Consider the following 25,687-nt stretch of genomic DNA (forward strand, 5'->3'; position numbering starts at 1 on the left):
ACAAAAGTAATTTAAAGTGTCTGACCTAAAGATGCAACAAAAAAGAGAGCATGTTCTCTAATCTTATTTGGCACCACTTTAAGACTCTTTCAATGTAAGGAAAATACTTTGTTGATGTCAACCATCCTCTGAAATATGGAAAGAATGGAAAGCTCTGACTGTCAGTAACAACATGAAAATTTTGGTGGTTCTGTTTCTGTTCTCTGTCTTAAGTTTTTGATTTATTCTTTGATGGCATAAAATTAAATTAATAAAAACACATACATCATTACTGGCATAAATTGAATGTTTTAAATAAGGCTTTTTTAGAAGAGATATCGCCTGCTGATTCAGTCTTTGTGTTTGTTCATTAAGATGAACAATGGAGTTCATTGAAGTCTTTACTACTACTTCACTGTGGCTTTTTTTTTTTTTTTTTTTTTAAAAAAGGAAATCAGTATTTTAAAAAAAGAAAACTAATATGGCAGAACTTCTTACCTTAAAGAGTAAAATACTACTTGGCTACTTTATAAGAAATTTCAGGCTTGATATTTTTTGTGCGGACTTGCTGGAGAAAGAAAAAAAGGCAACGTGACATACAGCAGCACTAGTGACTTTTTACTGCCATGTTACTAAAGATGCAGGTGCTTCCAGATAGAAATATAGTGTATGCGATATTTATTTTCAGATAAATTGTTGGCCTTCAGGAGCTTCAAGTCAGATAATGGTAAGAAAATAAAGAGGATGTATTTTGTCTGTGTGTTCTGAGAGGCTCTGTAAGCCGGGCTTCTGGTTTACATGTTTCTTCTCTCAGAGCCTTCCTTATCTGTCTTTCTTCAAGATTCCAAAGAGCAGGCACTATCACTAGTTATTTATTCTAAGTATTGTGAAAATATGCTCCAAAATATTTTTAAACCCTCACTTTCAAGCATGTTTTCACTCCTAGTAGTTTCTAAGAAATGGTGGCTTATAAACTTGAATGCTGAGAATGTGTATAGCATGTTTCTCTTCAGTCGTTTACTAGCTAGTCCTGTAAAATGCAATTTAGTCATATTCTGGTAGTACTATAAGTTGAAATATTTTTTTCTGGTCTGTATTTGTAATGACTACGATCATCTGGTATTTATCTATAATATGTATGTTGTTTTCTTATTCTATATACTCTACCTGCAGCCCACATGTGTGACACCAAACCTTGACAGTCAAAACTGCTTGTTAAATCTTCTATACCAGTGCACTTGCTTACTGAGTTGTTGCTCTAATTTTTTCCACTTTCAGATTGCTTGCATCTCTACAATTTTATGAAGAAAAACTGCAGCCATTAAACCTGGAAAGTGCTTGTTAAAAACAGCTTTTTGAGGCTGGAATTTCTGTTTGGCTCTGGATTAAATATTTGCCAGTCTTGTAGACCAGCCTCCCTTCCTGAGCATTTTCACATCATAAAGTTTGTGCAGAGCAAAGCAGACTCTGACATTGTCTCTATATCCCATTGCCTGTTACTGAGTGGTGCAGCAAGAACTGTCCAGATCTGTAATTGAAAATTAATTACGAATTTAGCTTTATATAGAAGACAATAGTATTCAGTTTGCTGCACAACAATAGCACTGATATCCTGTTTCAAGCAAGCATGAAAGTAGTAGAACCTTACTTATCTCAGTAGTCAACAGCAATCACTCCTGACTGCACACCGGAGGCAGATCTGCTGAGTGCAAAGGTGCCAGTTTTATGTTGTTATTTATCAGACCAGAACTGCTGCCTTTACTCTCAAAGCATTTACTTTATTTATTTTGGAGATTAGTAATTTTGCAGAAGGAAAGTATAAGCCCATTTGAGGAGAAACCAGCACTCTGAAAAAGCACTTCAAACCTGCTTTTAGAAGTTACTTCCTTTATTTTCTCCATTATTTCAATATTTATCAAATAAGTTCAAAAGAACTCTCTGTTTAAGTCATCTGTATGCTACCCTAGATCTGTTGATAAAATACCTGTGGTAAAATACCTGTTAGACAGCATAGAAGTGAAGCAAGCTAGAGTGTAGCATAAGACAAGCACAGAGTTTGCAAATACTTCAGTTATTCCTAGCTAGCTTTGCTATTTAGCTTTTGTACATGCAAATTTTATTGACTTGATTTTTATAATTTTGTCAGTGGCCAGAACTACAAGAATGATGGTACTGTTAGCAAGCACAGGAAAAGGTGCAACTTGGCTGTAAATGACCAATGAGTTATGAGGAAAGAGGAAATAGGAGGAATTAATTATATTAGAGTAGTATTTTGTCTGGGTGCTCTGAGAGGTTTGGGATTTGATATTGATTGTTGAAAAGAATAATTGCCATGAATTTCTAAATAAATTACATTTTACCAAGAGGATATGTATTAGGGGCAGAGAGATGGTGAAATAGGTTTAGGAGTAATTAGGTGAGCTGAGCTGGGCATAGGTTGATGCAGAGGTTCCTGGGAGGCTGCTGCAGCTGTGCTGAGCAGTGGGCTTGAAGTCTCTTGGGCAACTGTTCCTTTAGGTTATTTAATGTATAGTCTGTGGCTCTTGGTCCAGCCTCTTATCTTGACTTTGAGACATACCCTGAGTCTAGAGGGCACATGTGGCACAAAGAAAATTAATTTTTCTTTTAAGGGTAAAGCAATCTATATAAAGATGCCTGTCTGTAAAAATAAAATAAAATATTAAAAATATATATTAAAAAACCACTGAGATTTGCCTATCCAAAGGTTTGCCAGTCAACACTACAGGGTATTAAGAAGCTGTCTGAACTCACTTCTGAACTGTTGACAGTTTTTCTTATTCATGAAGAATAGGAGGCTGTAAGGCGCTGTGAAAGGGTAAAAATAGAAAAAAAAACCCAAATCTTAAAAGTGACCTGCAAAAGGCTGAAGTGTTCTGTGTCAGTTTGCAATGTACAGGGCAAAGTGAGGGTTAAGTGAAGTTAGAAGGAAGCCCTCCCCATCTCTTTTATTACATGTGTTGGGTGGACTTTTATTTGTTTGTTTGGGTGTTGTTTTAGTAGGTGAATGTTTTTGGGATTTTTCATGCTATTGCTTCTCTGACTTGCAGGAGGGGATTTCTAGGGTTGGCTTGAATACTTATTGTTGGAACTCCTGCATCTTTTAAGTCACAAGACTTAAAAGTTTTAAATTAAGTTGGCTTTGTCTCCAAAATGTGAATTTACTACTTAAAATCAAATAGTGAATCAGTGTTCTAAAGACTGTTTTTTCATCGACACTGACCTTCTCCCACCACCAAGGTCATTCAGATGTACTGCAGAGAGGAAGTGTGGAAGGAAAAATGTTTTCAGTTTGCCAGAAACCACTACAACCACAAGGGATTTTAAGCAGTGGGTTACTTTAAGCACTGAGATTTGTTAAAGTGCCTGGAATTTGCTCAGACTGTTCTTGTTGCTGTTGTCGATGGAGAAGAAGTTACTAAGTTTTCCAGTATGGTCAAAGTGTGAACATCTTTTGGACATATTTTCTAGTGCAGGGTGCATTTTCAAGCTAGCAGGGTTTGTTTCTGCATGTAGGAATCACAACAAACTGTGGTGTAGGATGGTCAAACCATTAAATAACGTACAGCCTGTTGCACTTGGTGTTGCTCCTCATTGTAGCCTCAGTGTATATGCCAAGCCCGAAGAGGAAAAGCCAAACATATCAGGGCATACTGCGGTGCTACAATTCTTATTTAAATATATATGTGTGTAGATATATATGAATTACGCTAATCCCAGACTATGATATCAATATCCAGCCTGACAAGTTATGCTAGATAGTAAATCTAACTCTATGCTAAAGGATGGAGCTTGTTGTAACTCAATTGCTGTCCTCCCTGTGGCCCCTGATGAGGCCTTGGCTAAGGGGAGTGTATAAACAGCTGCAGCAAGGCTGTTGCAAATAAAGATGTACTCATGAAGTGGGATCTGTGTCACCAGGGAATGTGTGAGCCATACTAAATGGTTTTGCAGGAACCTCTCTGTGTGTTAGTCAACTGAGCTGTGCTGCTGTCCTCCAGAGAAATGTTCTGTTGACTTTCGCCCACAGTCCCCCCCCACCATGCTGTCCGCCTTCCTCTTCTGGGCTCCTGCAGCTATCTGTCCTTGCTCTGCTGCTTTCTCCTCAGCCTGGTCGTTCCAGCAACAGGTTTCCTAAAATGCTGTTGAACTGCATTTGAGACACAGGGCAGCAGCTGAGCTCTTGCCAATACATTAATTTCTGTTCTTGATCCCATTCAGATGAAACAGGTTGTAAGCATGGGATGAGTTTCTTTTTACTGGCAGTCAAGAGCTATTTGTCGATCAGTTGCTGAATTTCTCATGGCTTGAGGAATTGTTGTGATTATTGTTCATAACTCATAGTCCATAACTCAGTCCAGCTTCCAAGTTAGCCTTGTTTTGATCAGCAGGTTGTGACTAGATGACCTCCAGAGATAACTCCCAACCTAAATTATTGTGCAATTTTTACCATGATTTAAAGATAGTTCAGTTAAGGAGTAGATGCTACAGTCCAAAGAACTGGTGAGCATAGCACAGAGTTGGGAAACAATAGGTGATTCACTGGCTAAAAGATAGAGGGGAGTTTGACTAAAAGATAGAGGAGAATTAAGTATGTATCTTTCTTTTGTGACTCAATGTATTTGCATAGGCTGGTATTCAAAGGAACTTGACACTGCATCCTCATAGCTAAATTGAGAAGTATGGTCTGGATGATTGGGTAGTGAGGTGGACTGTGGACTGGTTGAAGGAAAGAAGTTAGAGAGTTATGGTTAATAGGACACATCTAGTTGGAGGCCTATATCTAGTGGAGTTCCTCAGGGGTTGGTACTGGGACCAGTACTATTCAATACATTAATCAACGACCTGGATGAGGGAACAGAGTGCAGTGTCAGAAACTTTGCTGATGATACAGAACTGGGAGGAGTGGCTGACACACCAGAAGGCTGTTCTGCCATTCAGCGAGACCTAGACAGGCTGGAGAGTTGGGCAGGGAGAAATTTAATGAAATATAACAAGGGCAAATGCAGAGTCTTGCATCTGGGGAAGAACAACCCCATGCACCAGTACAGGTTGGGGACTGACCTGTTGGAGAGCAGCATACGGAAAGGGGGTCTAGGAGTCTTCTTGGTCAACAGGATAACCATGAGCCAGCAATGTGCCCTTGTGGCCAAGGAGGCCAATGGCATCCTGGGTTTTATTAGAAGGGGTGTGGTTAGTAGATTGAGAGAGATACTCATCTCCCTCTACTCTGCCCTGGTGAGGCCATGTTTGGAATATTGTGTCTAGTTCTGGGCCACTCAGATCAGGAAGGACAGGGAGCACTTTAAAGAATCAAGTGCAGAGCCACAAAGATGATTAAGGGAGTGGAACATCTCCCTTATGAAGAAAGGCTGAGGGAGTTGGGTCTCTTTAGCTTGGAGAAGAGAAGGTGGAGAGGCAACATCGTTAATGTTTATAAATATGTAAAGGGTGAGTGTCAAGAGGACAGAGCCAGCCTCTTCTCAGTGATGTCAAATGATGGAGCAATGGGCAATGGGTGCAAACTGGAGCACAGGAGGTTCCATGTAAACATACAGAATACCTTTTTCACTGTGAGGGTGAAATAGTGCTCTCCTGGTTTGAATGATGAATACCCGCATTACAACATCACACATATCCAAAATAGTAGTTTTTTTCTGGATCCTCTTTGGTGAGCTTGTGAGGGTGCTGGCCCCAGTGATGCGGTCTCTTTCATGCAAGCCAAGCCATGGAGAGTCCAGATATTGCCCTGAACTATACCTTGATCAGTACTGTGTTCATCAGTGTTCTCATGATAATTCTTTTTTCTTTACTTCTTTCTGTTCTCTTTTCCATTCTCCTTTTCTTTCTCCAACCACAACAAAGTGGGAAGAAATAATATATTCCTACATGGAGGGGGAGATACCTTTAGGGTTGCTGCAATAAAGGTACAAATAGAGTGTCACCTGGGATGACACCTAGTCCAACTCATAGAGTATAACCACCAGTTTCAGATTCCCTTGTCACTGGGGCTGTGTGGCATGTGTGTTCCTCCTGCACTACTGGGTGCACCTTCCAGCTAGCAGCCAAGATCCCTGATGGTCCTGGGGTTTGTTTTGTTGGTTTTGTTGCGGATACCAGCCAAAATTGCTGTGCCTCCTCCCAGGTGTATTGCTGTTGATGCCTTTGTATTTGCCTGGATCACAGGGTGTGTGCTTTTCCTATTCCTTCCCAGTGCGCACCTACACTGAGGTGGGATCCCGTGCCTGCTGCTCCTGCTGCTCCTGCCTCTGTAGCCTACCAGCAATCTCCATGGTACTTGTGCCAGCAAAACACACAAATGCTGGTGCTTTGGGACATGATCCTGCCTTGGAGGACAGCTGTGAAGGTGGGGTTGGCTGCAGATGTTCACAGCCAGTGTCATCCTGCCGTTGGTGTGAACGGTGCAGTGTTGGCAGGCTTTCTGATGCCAGTGTGTGGTATGACCTGTGGGCACAGGGGTTAGCAGAGTAGCTCCAGCTCCCTCAACAACAGGAGTGTCAACTCTTGCTGCTCAGGAGAGCTTTGCTTTCATGGTTAGCTCCGAGAGCTGTTGGCATGTTCTGAATAACTTCTCTCATTTGAAGATTCAGTGAAGTGGCTGGCAAGTTCTCTCAATTCTTGTTTTGGAACACTTCTCCCATTTTCAAGCAGATATATTTATCCTGTGTCATTTTTCTCACTCATAAAATTTGTCCAATGGTGTTATTTAAAGTTGGATATCTCCTACTCACATTATAGCTCTTACTGAGTGCTGGTAATTGCACTATAAAAATAGAAACTAGTGATTTATATTCATTCTTGGTAATAAGTGACCTTGGAACCTAGTCTCCCAGGAACTAAACTGTAAATAATTAAGCTTTACCTCTTTGGAATCCTCACCCAACCCAGGCTGTTTCTAGTTGTAATATTTCAACAGTTAACTTCTAATTCCTTTCCCAGAGACTCTGGTTATGGGAGGTGGTCAAAACAAACAAATAAACATTAGATGCTAAGCACAACTTTTTTCTGTACACATTACAGGAACTGCTGAGCACAGTCAGAAAAACCCAACCCTGATAAAACTGCAAAACAGCCAAGCTTCAGGTCCAACTTGGCCCAAGAATTTAAAGTAGGAGCAGGCTCTCAAGCCCATTGATTCCTTATTTTATTCTGAAAACCTATCAAAATGATGGTTAGATAGGTTATCTAAGTATTGTTTTTGACCAACCTGGTACTGGCAATTGAGAAATATTTTCTTTCATATCTAAAGGGGGTGGGAAGGAGACGTGGGAGGATGAAATTTTTCAAGAGTAGGTGATGAAGATGGAGGATTGTAAATTTCTGAAAAGAGTTAGGTTTGTCTCTAAAACTTGTAGTTTTAAGTTTGTAAGATTCAATGAATGCCAATCATCTCTCCTGATTTTGTTTTTTTGATCAGGTGAGGCTAATATTTTGGGAGATCTGAGCAGACCAGTCTGTGAACAGCAATGCTCAAATTACTGTGGGATTTAATCCTGGGAGCATGTTGTGGTGAAATAAATTATTTACTGAGGCATTTGGAAGTGAGTGTTAAAGATGACAGAAGTGTCCAGCTGACTGCACTACTGTGCACACAAATATTACGCATGCCACGCTTTTCTTCTGAGAATCATCTTGGTACATGTGAGTGCCTTTGTTCTCATAAAATTGAGGTATTTTTCAAAATTAGTATTTAAAAAAGACAAATGGAAGCAGAGCAACTTTCACCCACTCCCCCTAAAACTCTCTGGAAAGGAAAAAGCCCAAAACCTGTAGCTTTCATTTGGAGAGAGACTAGTTTGCATCTCATAATGATCTTTTAGACTTTTCTTTCACTTCTGATTTTTTGGTAATCATTATCTGTGCTGAATAACTATTTCAGTGTCCAGGCAGTTTCAGACTTGGTATGCTGTTGTGACTTTACCCCTTGCATTCTACTTCTAAATAGTTCTTAAATGTCATCTCCATCTTCTAAGAGAGTTTTCAAGAATTTTGGGAACCCTATGGACTTCCTTTTTCTGCTTTTGTAACTTGATTTTAAGTATTGAACTGTTGTTCTGAATATTTCTTATGTTAGCAATCACATACCAAGGGTCTGTTTTCTGTTTGCAACAAGACAGGGATTAAAATTTAACAGGGATTAAAAAAAAAAAAAAAAAAAAAAAAGAATAAAGTGGAAGCAAGGCTTTCCCCCTGGCCTTATTTGTAAACTTGGGAGAGAGCAACACAGCTGACTTGAACTCTGTGGAATGTGGGCAGTAGGCAAAATATATTGTATTGCAGAGATACAGTTCTCTCTAGATAATTAAAAAACACACACAAAACCACTATGCTGCTTACAGTTTCCCTTGTTACTCTTATGGCTTGAAATATATCCCAAATTCCTGAAGTTTTGTGCAATCTTTCCTCTACCATGAATCTGGAGCTGTGGATGTTTCCTCCCCACTTCTGCAGCACTCTGCTGTTGGGGAGGGGGCATCCAAATGCCATTTCTGAGGAGCAAATCACCCTGTGTTCAGGCCAACAGCATGAGTCAAGAGCGAATGTTTTCTTCTGTTCCTTGCCTCCTCTTGGATGATTTTGGAAATCAGCTCTGGAAACGTATTTGTGGTCAGTTTGGCATTAGTTTTTATATTGCATGTGGCTAGTTTTCTGAATCATGTGTATTATCCTCTTGGATAATATCCCCCTGGAGTACACTAAAACATGAGAAGAGGAGCATTGGGTAAGAACAGCCTAATATTAGGGAAGTGCAAATTACATGACATTACATTATTATACACATTTCTGTTTCAAGAGCAAGCTCAAGGGAGAATTGTCTCCTCCTTCATTAGAGCAGACTTACTGTCTTATGTACTAAGCACAATTTGCAGTGATTAAATACTTGTTTGTTATACTATTTGAAGAAGGTGTCATCTGCCATAGTTCAGTGTGTTAGACTTCATTAGTGGGAATGAGGAGTCTTTGCACTGTGTGCTTAAAATTTTGAAAGGCTGCTGGTGTTGTGTTACTGGAGCGCTTTGTCCTTCTTGTGATGTGCCAGAGCTGTCTGGTTGCATGCATTAAGGTTGCAATGCCACTTCTGCTCATAATGAAAAGGAAAGTGAGTGTTTAGCATCTCTTGAACTTCCAGACTACACCAAGCCTGAGCCAGGAGAGTGGGGCCATGCTGTCAACGGTGCAGGTGTGAAGGGAGCTGATGGCAAAGCTTGGCAAACTGGTGCCTCTGTTTGTTGCTGACATGAAACTGTTCAGTGCTGGGGAGGGGAAAGCCCTGTGCATGGTGAGAAGTAGCCATCTGCTAAGCAATACTAAAACTTGGCAGGAGTGAACTACACAGGAGCCCCTGATGCTCACCAATCGATCTGGGCTGCAGGAAAGATGTTAGGACATCTGTTGGGATTTCCCTGTTTGTTGAGTAATGCATCCCCTCCCTCCTCAAAATCTGTGATATTCTACAGATATTCTGGGGACTTTTTCTAGACTGAGCTATACATGCTTTTCATTGGGAAAAGAGGCAGTGGGGAAGATGGTGACACCAGGGCTTGAGCTTTCAGAAATGATAAGAAGTTTTGGGGCTTTTGGCCACAAGTGACCTTATTTGAGCCTAAAAGAGTGTGAACTTTCTCCCCATCCCCAGATATTAAGTTATCCATATTTTCTTCAAATGAACATGTCTCAAGTCTATCAGCTACAACCTAGTGTGCCTTTCCTTTAGCCAGGTGTGAAAATCCAAACCAAGGTCTCCTCCTAAGGTGGGGAAGAAACTCCATGACAGGAGAGCTGTGCAAGTGTGGCAGGGTGCATGGACAGGAGGGGAAGTTCAACAGAGTTTTGCTCTCAGTACTGAGTTTCTGATGGCAGAAGCACTTGCTTGTGCCTCATCTGCATTTTTTTTTCCTTTGGGTGTAGGATTTTCAAGAGGTGCTTCTCCAAGTAGTAAATCTGGAAAGCTCACGTCCAGGAGACCTCCCTAGTCTGATTAAGGCAGCAAATTCATTCCATTTTGTTTAGAGAAAATAGATGCATATATCTCCCATTAACATCACCTGAGAGGCTGAAACTGGCTGAGATCTACACATGCTTAGAAGCACTGAGGCACAAAACTGAACAATGGCAAATGAAGCCTTTTTTTTTTTTTTTTTTTTAAATCTACTTTGCCTAAATGTCACCTTCAGTGCTCTGGACTCCAGCCATGCTGTATTCCTTTTGACAAAGGGCTTAGAGGTACTCGGCGTGGCCAACTTGACTAGATATTAATTGTGCCAATGCCTTTGGCTAGGACTATTGACCTTGTTCTGCATGGGCAGCGAATGGCTCGGTGACCTCTCTATTCTTGCCATGTAATGCAACATCCCAATTAACAGCTTTGCTCCCACTGGCCTTCCTGTGCAGCTGACAAGAGGAAGAGCTGTGCTGTCCCTGCGGTAGGTCAGGTTGGTGGCTTGCAGAGTCATTTCTGGAAAAGGTGGCTCAGTGGGACAGGGAGTCAGGCCCATGCCAAGGGGACTGCCTGTGGGCCCCAAGTCTTGCATCCGTAGTGAGAGATGTCAGGGGAAAAGGAATGCAGTGCTGAGTATGGGGCAGCTCTGCCTCTGGAGAGGCTTTTACAAGACTATCACCACCTATTACTTTGTTTACAGAAAGAGCTTTGTAGGGCTGAAGAGTGTGCTGAGTGCTATACCGGGCAACTTAGTGCTGAGATGGATTGAGAACAGCCCTGGGGAGAAGGACCTGAGGGTGTCAGTTGATGAGAAGCTCAAAGTAAGCCAGCAGCATGCACTTGCAGCCCAGAAAGCCAACTGTGTTCTGGGGAGCATCAAAAGAAGCCTGACCAGCAGGTAAAGGGAGGTGATTCTCCCCCTCTATTGTGCTCTCGTGAGACCCCACCTGGAGTACTGTGTCCAGTTCTGGAGCCCCCAATGCAGGAAGGACATGGAGCTCTTGGGGAGCCACTACAGGAGGCCCACAAAGATGATCAGAGGACTGGAGCACCTCTCCTATGAAGACAGGCTGAGAGAGTTGGGGTTGTTCAGCCTGGAGAAGAGAAGGCTCCGGGGAGACCTTACAGAGGCCTTCCGGTGTCTGAAGATGCCTACAGGAAAGCTGGGAGGGGCATGGAGTGATAGGCCAAGGGGAAACAGTTTTAAACTGGAAGAGGGTAAATTTAGGTTAGCAATTAGGAAGAAATTCTTGACTGGAGTGTGGTGAGACTTTGGAACAGGTTTCCCAGAGGAGTTGTGGGTCCCCCTCACTGGAAGCATTCAAGGGTAGGTTGGATGGGGTTTGAGCAACCTGATCTATTGAGAAGTGTCCCTGTTTATGGCAGGGGGGGTGGAACTAAATGATATTTGGTAACAGAGGATGCAGAGAAGACAGAGTTGCTGAATGCCTTCTTTGCTTCAGTCTTTACTAAGACCAGCCCTTATGAGCTTCAGACCCTGGATGTGGGAGAGGAAGCCTGGAGGAGGGAAGACTCTCCACTAGTCAGTGAAGAGTGGGTCAGAGATCAGTTATGTAAATTGAATGTGCACAAGTCCATGGACCCTGATGACATGCACTCAAGAGTGTTGAGAGATGTTATTGCCCTACCACTCTCATTTTCAAAAGATCATTGCAAGCAGAAGAGGTGCCTGAAGACTGGAGAAAGGCCACTGTCTCCCCAGTCTTCAAAAAGGGCAAGAAGGAAGATCCAGGAAATTACAAACAAGTCAGCCTCGCTTCCATTCCTGGAAAAACGATGGAGCGGCTCATTTTGGAGGTAATCTCTAAGGGCATGGCAGAGAAGAAGGTTATCAGGAGTAGTCAGCATGGATTTACCAAGGGCAAATCATGCTTGACTAATCTGATAGCCCTCTATGATGTTGTGACTGAATGGATAGATGCAGGGAGACCAGTGGATGTTGTCTACCTTGGCCTTAGCAAGGCTTTTGATGCAATCTCCCATAACATCCTTGTGAGCAAGCTCACAATATGTGGGATAAAAGAATGGGTAGATTAAGAACTGGCTGCACAATAGAGCTCAAAGAGTGGTAGTCACTGGTGCAGAGTCCAGCTGGAGACCTGTAACTAGTGGAGTCCCTCAGGGATCAGTGCTGGGTCCAGTCCTGTTCAACATCTTTATTAATGACCTTGATGACAGGACAGAGTGTCTTCTCAGCAAGTTTGCTGATGACACGAAGCTGGGAGGATTGGCTGATTCACCTGAAGGCCGTGCAGCCATTCAGCAAAATTTGGATAGGCTGGAGAGCTGGGCAAAAAAGAACCTAATGAGGTTCAACAAGAGCAAGTGAACAGTCCTGCACCTGGGAAAGAACAACAAAATGCACCAGTACAGGCTAGGAAGTGATCTGCTAGAGAGTAGCTCTGTGGAGAAGGGCCTTGGAGTCCTGGTAGACAACAGGTTATCCATGGGACAACAATGTGCCCTTGTGGCCAAGAAGGCACCCTCTACTTGGCCCAGGTGAGACCTCACTTGGAGTATTGTGTCCAGTTCTGGGCTCCCCAGTTCAAGAGGGACAGGGAGCTACTTGAGAGAGTCCAACAGAGGGCTAGGAGGATGATTAAGGGACTGGAACACCTGCCTTACAAGGAAAGGCTAAGAGACCTGGGGCTTTTCAGTCTAGGGAGGAGAAGACTGAGGACTGATCTAATTAATGTCTATAAATACATGAGGGCTGGGCATCAAGAAGGCAGAGACAAGCTCTCTTCACTTGTGCCCTGAGATAGGACGAGGGGCAATGGACTCAAACTCGAGCACAGGAAGTTCCACCTCTACATGGGGAAGAACTTCTGTACTGTGAGGGTTACAGAGCACTGGAACAGACTGCCCAGAGACGTTGTGGAGTTTCCTTCTCTGGAGACTTTCAAGACCTGTCTGGATGCCTTTCTGAGTGATCTGCCCTAGTTGTTTGTTTAGTGGTGTTTGGTTGTTGTTTTTTTTTAGGTTGGTTGGGGTTTTTTTGTGTGGTTTTTTTAGTTGTGTTTTTTGTGGGGTTTTTTTGTTTGTGTATTTGCTTGTTTGTTTTTGTTGTGTTTTTTTTTTTTTCCCTGCTCTGGCAGGGGATTTGGACTTGATGATCTTTGGAGGTCCCTTCCAACTCCTAATATTCTGTGATATTTGAAGTCCATTCCCATGCAAACCATTCTTTGAAATGCAAGTTTGAGGTGTGACTGAAGATCTGCCCTCACCCATGTCCTCCCTGCATCTGAGCAGCTGAAGCCCTGGGGCCATTTTGCTGAGGGATTGCTGGTCATCACAAGGACTGGGAAGAGCTTGTTGTACTCAAGCAGTTGTCTGTATCTCTGATTTGCTTGTGGAAGAGAGGGATAAAACATAGTCTTTCAGACCAGGCTGGAGGAGATTCAGTAACACCAGGCACTGTTGTTGTTTTGCCATCTGGCAGACTGTGTCCAGCTGCAGACTGCAGTAGCAGGAGACATGGTGCCTCTGAGGCAAAATTCTCACTGATCTGGGCTGCTGGCTGCACTCCATAGAGATTTCCCCTGGATTTGTGGCCTCTCTTCTGGGTTGGCATGTCGGTATGGATAGCTGGTGTTGCAATAAAGGCAAGTGTGGAGAGAACAGAAGATTGAAAAAGCTGTTTAGGTCTGTTTCTTAGAGCGTGAGAAAGTGGCTGAGTAACATGAAAACATGCCCCTGTTAAACAGGCATTTTGCAAAGTACCAGTTTGGGGTAGGGAGTCTCTGAAGGGCTACCTGCTTGGTTTGTGATGAAAAGTTTTAAAATGTGACCCATGTGTGGGTAGCCTGGGGACTAAGCTGTGTGTGAATGGACAAAGATGTGTCATCTGACAACCTTCCTGCCATCCCAGTAAATTGCCTTATACCTGTGCTGTGTTTCATGTGTATCATAATCTCTCTCCCTGTAAACTGCAGCTCACTCTGCTGTGCTGGATTAAAATCTCTGGGTTCCAGAGTGAAGCTGGGATTTTTGTGTCACATTTTTGCATCCTTACAAAGGCAGAAAGAAGTTCACCTAAATTTGTGAATGACTGAATTTTCAGAAAGCTTAAAACATTAGCTGGGAAACATAAATTATCACATCCATTCACAAAAAATCCCCTACCTCTCATGCTTTTGCTACCTCTATTGGGAAAGACAATATTTACAAGACAATTATCTCAGTGGTCATGCAGCCCAATCATACAGGAAATGAAGGACAGTCATGATGCAGATGGCAAGCTGAGTCCCTGGCTTGAAGGCCTTAGACAATGAGGACTTATTTCTGAGGCTGTAGTTGGATATTTTTTCTTGAATTCCTTCAGAAAGTCTGCTGTGAATGTGCATGACAAAAGGAAAAGGAGGAGGAAAGCATAAAGCTGAATTAAACAATACAAGGAAAGAGAGGAGGTTATACAAAGTTGAAGAAGCAAAGTGATATGGTTTAGAAAAATACTGAGATAATGAAAGATAATATATAGATGAAGTAACTGTAATATTGTTCCCCCTGAAACTTGCCTTGTTGGCTCCTATGGGAAAATAGAAGTTGACGTCTGCTTACTTTGGATTGCTTAGCTGGAAAAACATTTGAGATGATACACATGAGACAACATCCTTGTAGGCCTATTGCAGTGTTGATATGAGTGATAAGTTATAAAAGAGAGAGGAGGTTGCAGTAAGCCAGCAATTCTTTATAAAACAAGACTGAGGAACAGGGTACTTTTATAAATCCATTTTAACACTGATTGGATGCATCTTGTTACTTTCTACCCCTCCCTCAAAAATTAAGAACCTACTGTAGTTCTTGCATATGCTGTGGATAGAAGCAGTATCAAGTGAGTTTTAATTACAACAACAGTTTAGTTTATTTATTGAGAAAAACCTTTTCAGAGTAAGGCTAATGAGCCCTTGGGTTTCCCCAGGCTTGGTTTTTAGCTTCTCACTGGTGAACCAAGGAAGAGGTTGGACAAGTATGTTTTGGGAAGTACCTTGGCACAGCTGCTTTTGTCTTGAGGATGGGAGATGACTACTTTCAGCCTTGTTTTCCATCATTGTGAAACTTTTTTTAGAAAAAACATTGGGTTTTGTGGAAGCACGTGTACGTAGTAAATCATGCTGTAACCTGAAGAGCTTCCCAAGAATTTTCTCCAGGTTCTGCCCTAGATGAGCCCTAGGTTAAATAGCAAGCACCTTGATTAGAGTCCTGCATGAAAGCATAGGTACTTCTTAAGTTTCTTTTTCAGTATGTTTCTTAATTCTTTACATCTCTAAAACGTGAACACACGTCTCTTACCAGTTTCATTAGAGTGGAGTCCAAAAGGGTACGTGCTTAACATTTTAAACATTGTCTAAAGATAACAGAAAACTTTTTTAATGAAAGAACTTCTTTAAAAGCTTTGCTTTTATTCCTTAGTCTTGTTTTCCTCTTTTAATTGCTTCTCACAGTCATACAAAGACATATGTAATGAAAACAAGTAATAAGTACTGGGAATGGGAAATAGAAAAAGGAGAAGAAGTAGAGAGAAGAGGCTTCTGCTTTTCATAGGATTTCAGAAGTCTTTGGCTTCTTGCTAGAAGTGCTTGGCTCTAATCCAGCGAGCTTTTATTGGCATACATGAACAAATTATCCAGGGCACAGCTATTTTTCTTACTGTAGTAAAAACAGGGACTCTGAATGGAGGCTTTGTGTAGGATAAGTATTTTTCCTTTGGAACTGGGTGCAAGTTTGAAGTTTATCTAGTGTGCCTTCTTGAAAAGGAAAAAAATATAGTTCTCAATCTCATAAAATAGAAGATGTCTAATAGTATAGGAAACTCAGAACTCTATAAACAAATGTAATAATTAATGAGGACCTGGTGAAGTTTTATAATAAACAGGATTTCTTAGTTGCCTACAATGTGGAAGAAAGCTCTGATAAATACAGGCCTTCATTCTTCAAAATTTTTCAGTGGATGCCTTCTCTCTAGCCTCTTTTGCAGGGCTCTATATGCCTTTTAGCCACAAAAGTGTAACCAGGAGGATAAGGGCCTTATGGTAAAATATTTCTTAAGATAATATTAATTGCTTTAAGGACTATCTCCACAAGTAGTCCTTCCTGTTGCAATTTAAGGTGTATTAGAAGTACCAAAGAGATACAGAGTGGTCCAAATATGCTTTTGAGGACCAGGGGGAAAGACAACAAAGAAAACTCCAAACAACCTGTAGTATCCTCAATGACTATCATTTGTGCAAGATCTCCATAAAATAGTCACCCATCTTGAAAGATAAAGAGATTATTTTATTATTTCTTAACTCTCTAGGAAGGTAATCATATCTTAGAAAAAAAAAGATTAAGGTGGGTATCTCATATGTCATGTTAAGTTTGCTAGGATCAACTCCAGAACAGTACTTAAAGTGCATGGAAATTAATGGTGCACTCAGATTTTCTCAATCTCATCTGTCACCTCTCCAAGCGGGAAAAAGTGACAAAGCATTACATATGGCCTTTTTAGCTCCTTCCCTTTCTCCCCTCCACCTTCCCACTCACACTTTTTTCATACACACTTGTTTCTCATAAAAGAACTGTGGAGAACAGTGATTCCATGTTCCTGAAGATTTTTCTAAGTTAGCTTCCTTCAAAACCTGTGGGAACTTTCCAAAAAAATAGAGCTCCTCTGAGGTTTCCTGGGAGCAGGGTATGTTGGGCTCCTGTCCCAGGCTGTTCCCACTGGAAGCCTATCTGACATAAGTTTAAAAACAAACAAACAAAAAACATGAAAAATGCTTCAGCAAAATATTTTCAATTCAGTGAATGAGGAAATTGCAAAAAAACCAAACCGGAACCTGGTTGCAGTATTTCAGAATCCCTTTCTAGTGATAGTTTGTAAAATTTTGCTTGGTAACTAGCAATGACAGATTCCTGGACAATGTTTTCTTACGATTTGTGAAAATTCAGCCTCCTCAAGTAGAGGAAATTGTATCCCAAGCCGTTTTGTACTGATTATAATTTATCTTTTATAAGATTTCTAATTTTTTCATTTTTAATGACTGGATGTTTGCTGGAAATCTAATGTGTAATTGTAAGGGCAGTGAAATTTTAAAAACTCTATACTTCAGCTTCTAAAAGTCAAGCCTGCAACTTGCCAAGCCTGGGGATTCACATCAGAGAGTGCTTTTGAAAATGTGAATTAACAAATTCACTAGGAAAATAATATAATCACATTTCTCCATTTGATCAGGTAATTTTAAAAAAACCAAAAACCAAAACAAACACAAAAATCAAACCAAACAAAAAACCCTCACGACAACCAACCAAATCTCAAATATTTGACATTAGTTGAATATGTTCTCATTTTTGTAATGGAAATAGAGGAAGGGCTTGGCCCAGACTGATGGAGGAGAAAATTGTATCTATCCAGAGAGGCATAAGCAACTGAAACTAGAAAATCAGGGACATGAAATGCCAAAAGTTTAAATAAATTTTCTTTCCACAAATTGTGGAATTTGTTATTGTTCAGTCTATTTTTTTTCCACAATACAAATGCTGAGTTACGGAAGTACGCTCTGAATACCACAGTGGGGAGTGACCTCATTCGACTGTGACCTCAGTTCATTAAGTTCTTTTACACTTGAATCACTTTGTGCTGAATAATTGTAGCCCCGGTGTGGACTGATCAGTTATGCTTAGATGTTGAAGATAGTGCCTTTTGTTTACTCACTGAATTGCAATGTACTCTCTTCAAGTTATGTGTGCATTAACACAAACAAAAATGAATGCTTACTATTTTTGGTGACCTGAACAAGCATCTCGAGCTGGTGTTTGGATGCAGGTGGGTTACTGCATGTTTGAAAGTGCTGAGAGCTGCGTAAACTGCGTTCAAGGTCATGCCTCTTACTGCACAGTCATACGCCTGTTTTTAACCCCAGGTGAGGGGAAGCTGTCCTTGAAGTCTGTTGTTTCAGATTCCTGATTCAGAAGGAAGAATATCAGGAAAAGGCTGTATGATATGGAGGGACTGGCCGTTTGATTTCACAGTTCTGTATAAGTGAAGAAGTCATACGGCTCTTCTCATATCTCTGTTACTCCACTCTACTGTGGGGTGGGAAGTGATTTTAGATTACCTGATTGATGTCAAGGAGATAGTACAAGTAAAAGGGGAAAAAAAGAAAAAGTAAATTTACCATGATTTTTTTTTAATTTTTCCCCAGAGCATATTTTGCAGTGACAGCAAGAGTAATTGTACTTTTGACAGTATTAAATAGAATATCTCTGTCAGTTGACTTAGCACCACTGAGTTATGGTGGTACAGGTTCTTTCATAGATGGGAAAAACTAAACAGGGTTTCTAAGTCAGTGGCTGCTGGTGCTAGGTCTTTAAATAGCTTCTAGTGGAGCTAATTCTCTAATTCTCTCTCTAAAAAAATTTTTTTTTCTGGATTTTTCTCTCTTCTGCCTTATTTTCAGAGTCCCTGTGGGTTTTTTTGTTGTTCACTTGCTATATGGACACTGTGTATCTAGGCCCCTTCTTACAATGTCACCTGCTATTAGTGAAAATTACAAGAGGCAGTGATCAATTGTGTGACTGGATGGTAACTTAGATAACAACTTTCAGGAGCATAATTTTCCCCCATAGATGAAAACAAAGTAATTTTCTTAGGCCCTTGAGTCTGAAAGAAATAGGGTTCTGGTAATTTTAAATTACTTCTGAGAATATGGACATACTACTAACTGTTCTGGTTCCTAATCCCCAAAATCTTGTGATGGTTGTGTTTGTTTTAAATCATGTTACCTACAGTCATGAGCTTTTGCTATCAGCCTTGTGATGCTTCATTTGCTGCCTTGTTTGCACAATATTTGATTTAGGCCTTTCTTAAAAGGGACATTTGTAGAGTTATTCAGCACTGTTGGACTAGCATGTGCTCATTTATTTTTAAGTTTTGGCTCTTGAGCTCCACTGTGAGCTTACCTTTCAGTTCAGCATTGCTATTTTGCTGAGCTTTTAAGTCTCACATATTTTGTTTGTCTTCTTTAAACATAGCCTTCTCTGATTTCACTGAAAAGTGTAGAAACTGCTTTTTTTGGTTTTTTGCACCTTATAGAAAATGTTAAGCTTGCAGTAAGGTGCAGATTATGAGCCCTTTTGGAGGCTTTTCAGATTTGTGAGCATTGGCATTTGCATCACTTTATGGGTGGAAGATATCAAGATTTCATAAATTATGCTGGGTCCCTATCATCAGGGTGGTCCACAATAGTATGGAGCTTTTAAGATGTTTAAGGTGTTCCAAATAATCAGGAAACCAGTGGATGTTGCTCCTGACTCAACATTTTTTGTCATGTTTAATTTGAGATTGTAACCTACTACTAACCCAGAAACTGGATTTTCTGACTAACTAGCTGATGGATTTTAATGGGATTGGGCCTTTGTCCTGATTTATTGTTTTGCCATTTTAAAAATAAATAATAATAGATAACAGCTGTGGGGGGGGAAGAAGTGGTTTTTGTTTGTTTGTTTGTTTTAAATAGGGTTAGAGTGAAAGATTAAGTAGGGAGCAATATGAAAGCTTTGCGATGGCAGTCATCTGTTGCCATGCCTGAGACGATAATAACTGCAGCATTGGTGGCTGGCTACAGGGCCTACAGGATAAAAAAAGCTAATACACCAACTTCACCAAAAGTGAAGAAAGTAAATTTGTGGAAAAAAAAAAATAAATAAAAAAAATTGGATCTTGCCACAGTTCTATTAAACTAAATTAAAGAGGCATTGATGAGTGTTCCTGTCTGTTTTCCACATCCTCCTCCACATTAAATTTAATGTTCTGGTTGGAGTATTATTATATGGTTTCAGTTCAGCTTTTGTTATGGACTCTACCATGCCAATTTTAATTAAATCAGGTGTCATGACACAGCTATTAAGCTTGCAAGTGCATGTGAATAGGTGGTTAATCCTGTTTCACATGGTCAACTTGCAGCAGTAGGCAGTATTTAAACCGTGTTTGGAGTTCACTAATTTTTTTGGCCAGAGTGAGTGGAAAACTTTATCGAAAACAGCAACACAGAACACCTAAAGATATCATCTTGTGCCTTTTTTATATACTTAGAGTGCCACTACAGTAAATCTTACGATTACTTAACATTTTCAAAAAAACTTCAGCTCAAGAAACTGTTCAGAAATAACTTCATCTGCTACACTCACAGCCTGTCTTTGATGTGAAAGGAAAAACTGTCCAAATTGCATGATCTTTTTGATATGGGGTGTCTTCAGCATGGTGGGAAGGATGCTCATATGACATCTGGAAAGAAGCACCCTTTGCACACAATTTCTTACTCATGTTTTTGGCTGGCTCACCTAAACATTCACAGTAGAATTAATAACATAATTTATAAGCTCTCATTTCTAATGTCAAAATTATGTCATTTTGGTTGTACACTGCTAGCTGACTTTCAGATTAAAAAAGTACCCTGTTTTGAAATCTAATGTTCTAGCTTGAAATATGACATAACAAGGAATGAAAGAAAATCGTGAAAAAATCAGAAGTTGTAAAGAAGAGGAGCAAATCTGTGGTATTATCCTATGATGAGTCCTTTCCCAGTGTCCTTTCTGCAAGTCCACATGAGTCTGCAGGGGCTCCCGGGTGCTGCAGATGAGGTGCCAAAGTAAGCTCTGGTGCAGTATGCCAGTGACACTCTAAATCCATGACCATTGGAAGAGTTTCCTCTGTGATCCTCTTCAAATACTTGAGGTAGGCTTACCAGCAACACTTATTTTTACTGTACATTATAGTCCCTTCTTTTTCTGCTTCTGTCTGCAAGTTTTTTCATGTGCTATAGCTGATGGTTGTTCTGTATTTGTGAGGGGGTTCTTATTTGGGTTTTTTTTAGCTTTTTAAAAATTTTGCTTGTTTTTTATTATTTTGCTTGTCTTTTTAAAAATTACTATTTTTTTTTATTATTATTTTATACAAGATGCTGGTCTTCCAGCTGGGGTGATACTTTCTACTAGGTCTGCATAATCATCCTGGTCTTGGTAATTAAAACTCATCTTGCTTTAGATGAGGTAGTTAATTCTCTAATTAAAAATAGCAGTGAGTGGTGGCTTCAGCGTTGGCATATTTATTAACATTCCTTTGTTACACTAGGGATTTTAAGTCTTTGAAGCTTTTGTATCTGTAAAGCTGGTTTATTTTCTTTCAATACAGCTAATTATAAATCATGGCCCAGACCTGAGTGAAATGAATGGAAATAGTTTGCCATGCCAGAATAAGAACCTGTTTTCAAGCAGGTTCTTTATTAGTGGGGCAATAAAAAAGGAGCTAAATCTATGAATAGGATCTATCTGAAGTTGATTCATTTGGTTCTTCATGTTACTCTTCATATTTCTCCCCTTTCTCAAAATAAGATACCTGTCTTAATTGTACTGTTAGAATATTTCCTTAACAGTGTATTGCTGGAAAATACCATAGTAGGAAAAAAAAAAAAAAAGATCCAAAGGGCACTTTTAATCTTAGCTTTCCCAACAAAAAGCTTCTCTTTTAGATTAAAATTTCTGCTCTGAAGACTGTTCTTACACTAACATACTCTGTCTCCAGTTTTGGATAGTTGTCACCAAACTTTGTTAATAAATTTATCCTATCCCATTCTGTTAAAAGGAATACTACTGATTAATTCTACCTACTCATTCTGCTGAAGGACTGAGGAAAAAATACATTTCTGAAAGTGTCAATGAAAATCAAACCCCTTTTTGAATTGGAAAAAGTGGTGTTGGTTGAGCTCATCTTCTCTGTGGAGGTGAATACATTTACAAATCCCTCCTCCTCACAGTTAGTTTCTGAAAATGCTCCTACCTGTCTGCTCCCATAGACAAATGGGCAAATAAAGATCAAATAATACTCTGATTTTTGGTTTAGCTTTCTTTAGGGACTGGAGTTTGGAGGGGAGAGAATGGGCATGTCCACTCCTTTCTTCCCTGCTGCCAGGTTTCTTCAACAGGAACGCTGTTTAGCTAATGTTGCATCCACCAGTAGGGTTGTTTGAGGATGCACTGAAATTTAAACACAGGATGCAAATCAATGCAGATATGTATATAAACTAAGTTGCAATGTAATTAGGGCTGGACAACTGCTCTGCATCCAGAGAAAACCTCAAAGTAACAGCATTTTCAAAATTATTTTATTATGGCTGTTGTACTTTGCATATTTGTCTGAAGTCCTGACACTTGAACACAGACTGTATACCTTAGTACCTATTCTTTTCTCAGAGGGCTTTCAGTTTCATCCCCCCAGGTAATAAGGGGTGGCTTGAAAAGAACAAAGGGGACAACAGCCAGGGCAGTGTTGAATGGAGCCCAAATTATTTGTCTTGAAACTGTACCACTTGTAGGGTCTAGCTTTCAATTTTCTGTATTATTTTTTTTGCCATCCTCTTTGACCAGCCTTTGGTCAAACAATACAGTTAATAGAAAATGGAAAACATTACAGTACAAAGCTGCTGCCAGCCCATCCAATAGCAGTTTATCTCAGCAGAATTCTGATATCAATGTACGGAGTAAGGAAAATCTCCAACAATCATTTCTGAAGTAATGCTTACTTACATGTGCATGTGCATGTGCATCGTGGTGTTTATCTTGAGGCAAGATACTGAACAGCCAGTAGAACTCGTGGTTGCTCTTGTCTGTTGGTTGAAGCAACTCCCAAATCAAAAGGCAGCAGCAGCAGCAAGCGTTTTATCTGACTCTATGGGACCTATTTCTCTCAGGGTTTTTCCATTTTCTACATTCATGGCTGGAGCAAAGATACAAATGGGAGTGGCTGAATCAGTACGACAAATTAGACAGAAGAGGACAAGACATAGAAGCATAAAAATATAAGGAATAACTAAAGAACTGTCCTCAGTGTGGAGCAACAAGGAGTTTAAATTAATGACTATTCAAAAATTTAGCATGGGAAATTATGCAAATTTGAAGGGAGGTGTCTGTGGGTGAACAGGGTAAGGTTCAAGAACAAGCAAATGAAAAATAGTGAGTTGTACATCAAGTTATATAGTTTTTCCACATTTTCTAGAGCAGCAGCACTGGATATAGTGGAACAGCAGTAAGAAGCATTTTTATTGAATGCATAGTGAGTTACAGTGTAGCATGGATGCATCTCATTTTTTTGTTGGTTTTGTTGTTCCGGAATATTTTCAAAAGGGAAAGGGTGGAGAAAGTGTGTCCTTTTCTGACATTGCTACAATGTCAGATCACTGCAGATAAGTGTTACCTTGTAATAGTCCCATGTTTTTGTTTCGGCTGGATTTACAGCCTGTGCCTGCTCTCTAGCTGGGGAAGAATTCTTGTTGGGGCATGTGATAACAATAGCTTGTTACTAAGAACATTTTCTTAATCGGTAGATAATTATTGTTCCAGCCATTCTTGGCTTTCGCTTTCCTTCTCCTGCGTCTCCTTCTCTCTTTAACCCTTCCCCTTACCTGCTTCCAGCATAATTTCTAAAATATCTAAACATTGAACTGCTGTTCTTTTTCTCCATCCGATATTGTGATCTGTCACTGGGTGGGACCAACTCAGGATGAGTGGAAAAGAGCATTGGTCTCTGGAATATAGTATTTTCTGTAATGAGATAGCTCTGCCCTATTAGAAGAGGGATTATTTAATTTCTTATTTTTCAGTAAATTGAGGGATTTTGTTGCCTTCAGATTTCTACTCTGAAATTAAATGACAGGACATGTGATTTGTCAGCTTGTTGTTGCACATGGATTGTGTTGCTTTCATTAGGCTGCTGTGCCACAAGTTGTGGAAGGCAAAGAGTATTTTAGTATTTGGGCATGTTTTTTATTTTTTTTGTTCTGTTTGTTGTTTTTTTTTTTTTTTATAAGTATTTATAACTAATGTAATTATGTTTTATACCAGTATACTGTGTATACTTGTCTGTTTTTGGATTAGACTGCCTGTAACTGTTGACTACAAAAGAATCAAAGTATCTCTTTCTCAGTAATGGTTTGCCTGTTATAATGGTGACTCTTTGATTTTAGGAATTTCCTGTTTATAACTATTTTCTGTTTATAACTATTTTCTTGCTACTTTAAAGAATAGATTATGTTAATATATTTAAATATGAATATATTAATACTTATTATTTCTCTTTTTAAGCTATTTTCTTATTATTATTTTCTTCTTAATTTTTTATTTCATTTTCCTGTTTTTATGTATTTCTTGTTCAGAGTAGGCATGATGTGGTTTTATGATCCTGAGAAAGGTATGGCTTTCTGTGGGCATATTCACAAGTAAACTATTGATACTTCAGAACCTATTAAAGGGGGATCATACAGTTAATTTTGAAGGATGTTTATCTTCAAGTCTAGGACACCAGTGTATGTTGCTGTGAACTGCTGGGCTGAGGTGAAAGGGAAGATTAAAGAGGAAGTGGAATTTATTAATAGACTTCTGGATGACAATGGCTTTGCAATGTACACAGGTTGACTTTTGCTACAGGACTTGTTCTAAAAGATGAAAGAGCACTTGAAATGAGAAATACAGCAGAGAAAGCTTTATAAGTGAATAATAAACAGAGCGCTGTGGTTTGTTATCCTTTTATGGTTTTTCCCTCCTCTACATCATGTGCTTAATAAAAGTTTGAAAGCATTTTCTTAAAATGTTTTTGTTTGTTTAGCTGTTTTGGAGGGGTTTTTTGTTTATTTTTTCTTTTTTTTTCTTTCCAGAAACATTTAGATTGCAAAAGATGAAATTGCCTGATAAATTTGGGAAATTAGGAGTAGCTTTTTGATGGTGTTATAAATATTTGGCCTAATTATAAGTAATTACTATAAAATGTTTATTTTTATTCATATTCAGGAGCTTTCTTGAACCATTTCACAGCCTCTTACAATTGTCATGTCAAAATAGTTGTCTTGGCATTTCAAAAGCATTTGATTTTTTTTAAAGTGGAAAATTGCGTAAGGAACAGGAAATATTGTTGGCTTTACTCAACTGCCAAATAGCAAGTGGTGTTTTGTTTGCATATCAGCTAAAACTCACTAGAAGGTTTGTGCTTACTTGGCAGAATGAGCAGCTTGCTTTTTTTCCCTTTGATACAAAATTTCTAGTTTTGGATTTTCGCTACCACTTGATTAAAAATGTCACTTTAAAGCTTTTTGTATTTACTCTAAGTGGTGTTATGCCTTACTGGGAGCAAGTATTTAGTCATGAAACTTGTCTTCTTCCTCTAAGGTTCAGCTTCATTGCTGCTTTACAACTCAATGTTATGCTAACTTCAAAGACTGAAGATTTAAGTTCTAATGTATTACATTCCTTCTACTTAAAATATCTGTCTCACGGCTTTTGTGAAAGTGAAGTACAAATAACAGATCCAGTATTTGTCAGATTAAGATGTCAGAAGAGTGAAATGATTTTGAGGGAATCTAACCCCAAGTTTTTTTTCCAGATCTCACTTTAAAGCAAATAGTTGCTGAGTTTTATAAGAACAGAACTGTGAAAAATCACAAGTGATAAAAAGATAGGGCAAATAGAATTATTTAATAAGTGTATCGTAATAAATGTGTGTGTGGACAGTAGAGGAAGTTGGAGATATTGAAAAGCAATGGACGTTATTTGTGTGAGATTTTTGGATCTGGTCACTCTTAGGAAGCTAATCACAGGGTAAACTGTTAAGCAGGGTGGCAAACGGAGCAATGGTTGCAAGTGATGAGAGTTAATAGCTGATAGGAAGTGTTGAAGAGCTTA

The 25,687-nt window shown here is 39.7% G+C and overlaps 1 protein-coding gene across 4 annotated transcripts in view; it reads left to right on the forward strand.

The window, feature by feature from the left end:
- EPS8 (epidermal growth factor receptor pathway substrate 8) overlaps positions 1-25,687 on the forward strand; it is a 140,169-nt gene that overhangs the window by 56,920 nt on the left and 57,562 nt on the right. The window lies entirely within an intron of this gene.

The sequence above is a fragment of the Apus apus genome, chromosome 1, assembly GCF_020740795.1.
Source record: "Apus apus isolate bApuApu2 chromosome 1, bApuApu2.pri.cur, whole genome shotgun sequence".
Classification (NCBI taxonomy): domain Eukaryota; kingdom Metazoa; phylum Chordata; class Aves; order Apodiformes; family Apodidae; genus Apus; species Apus apus.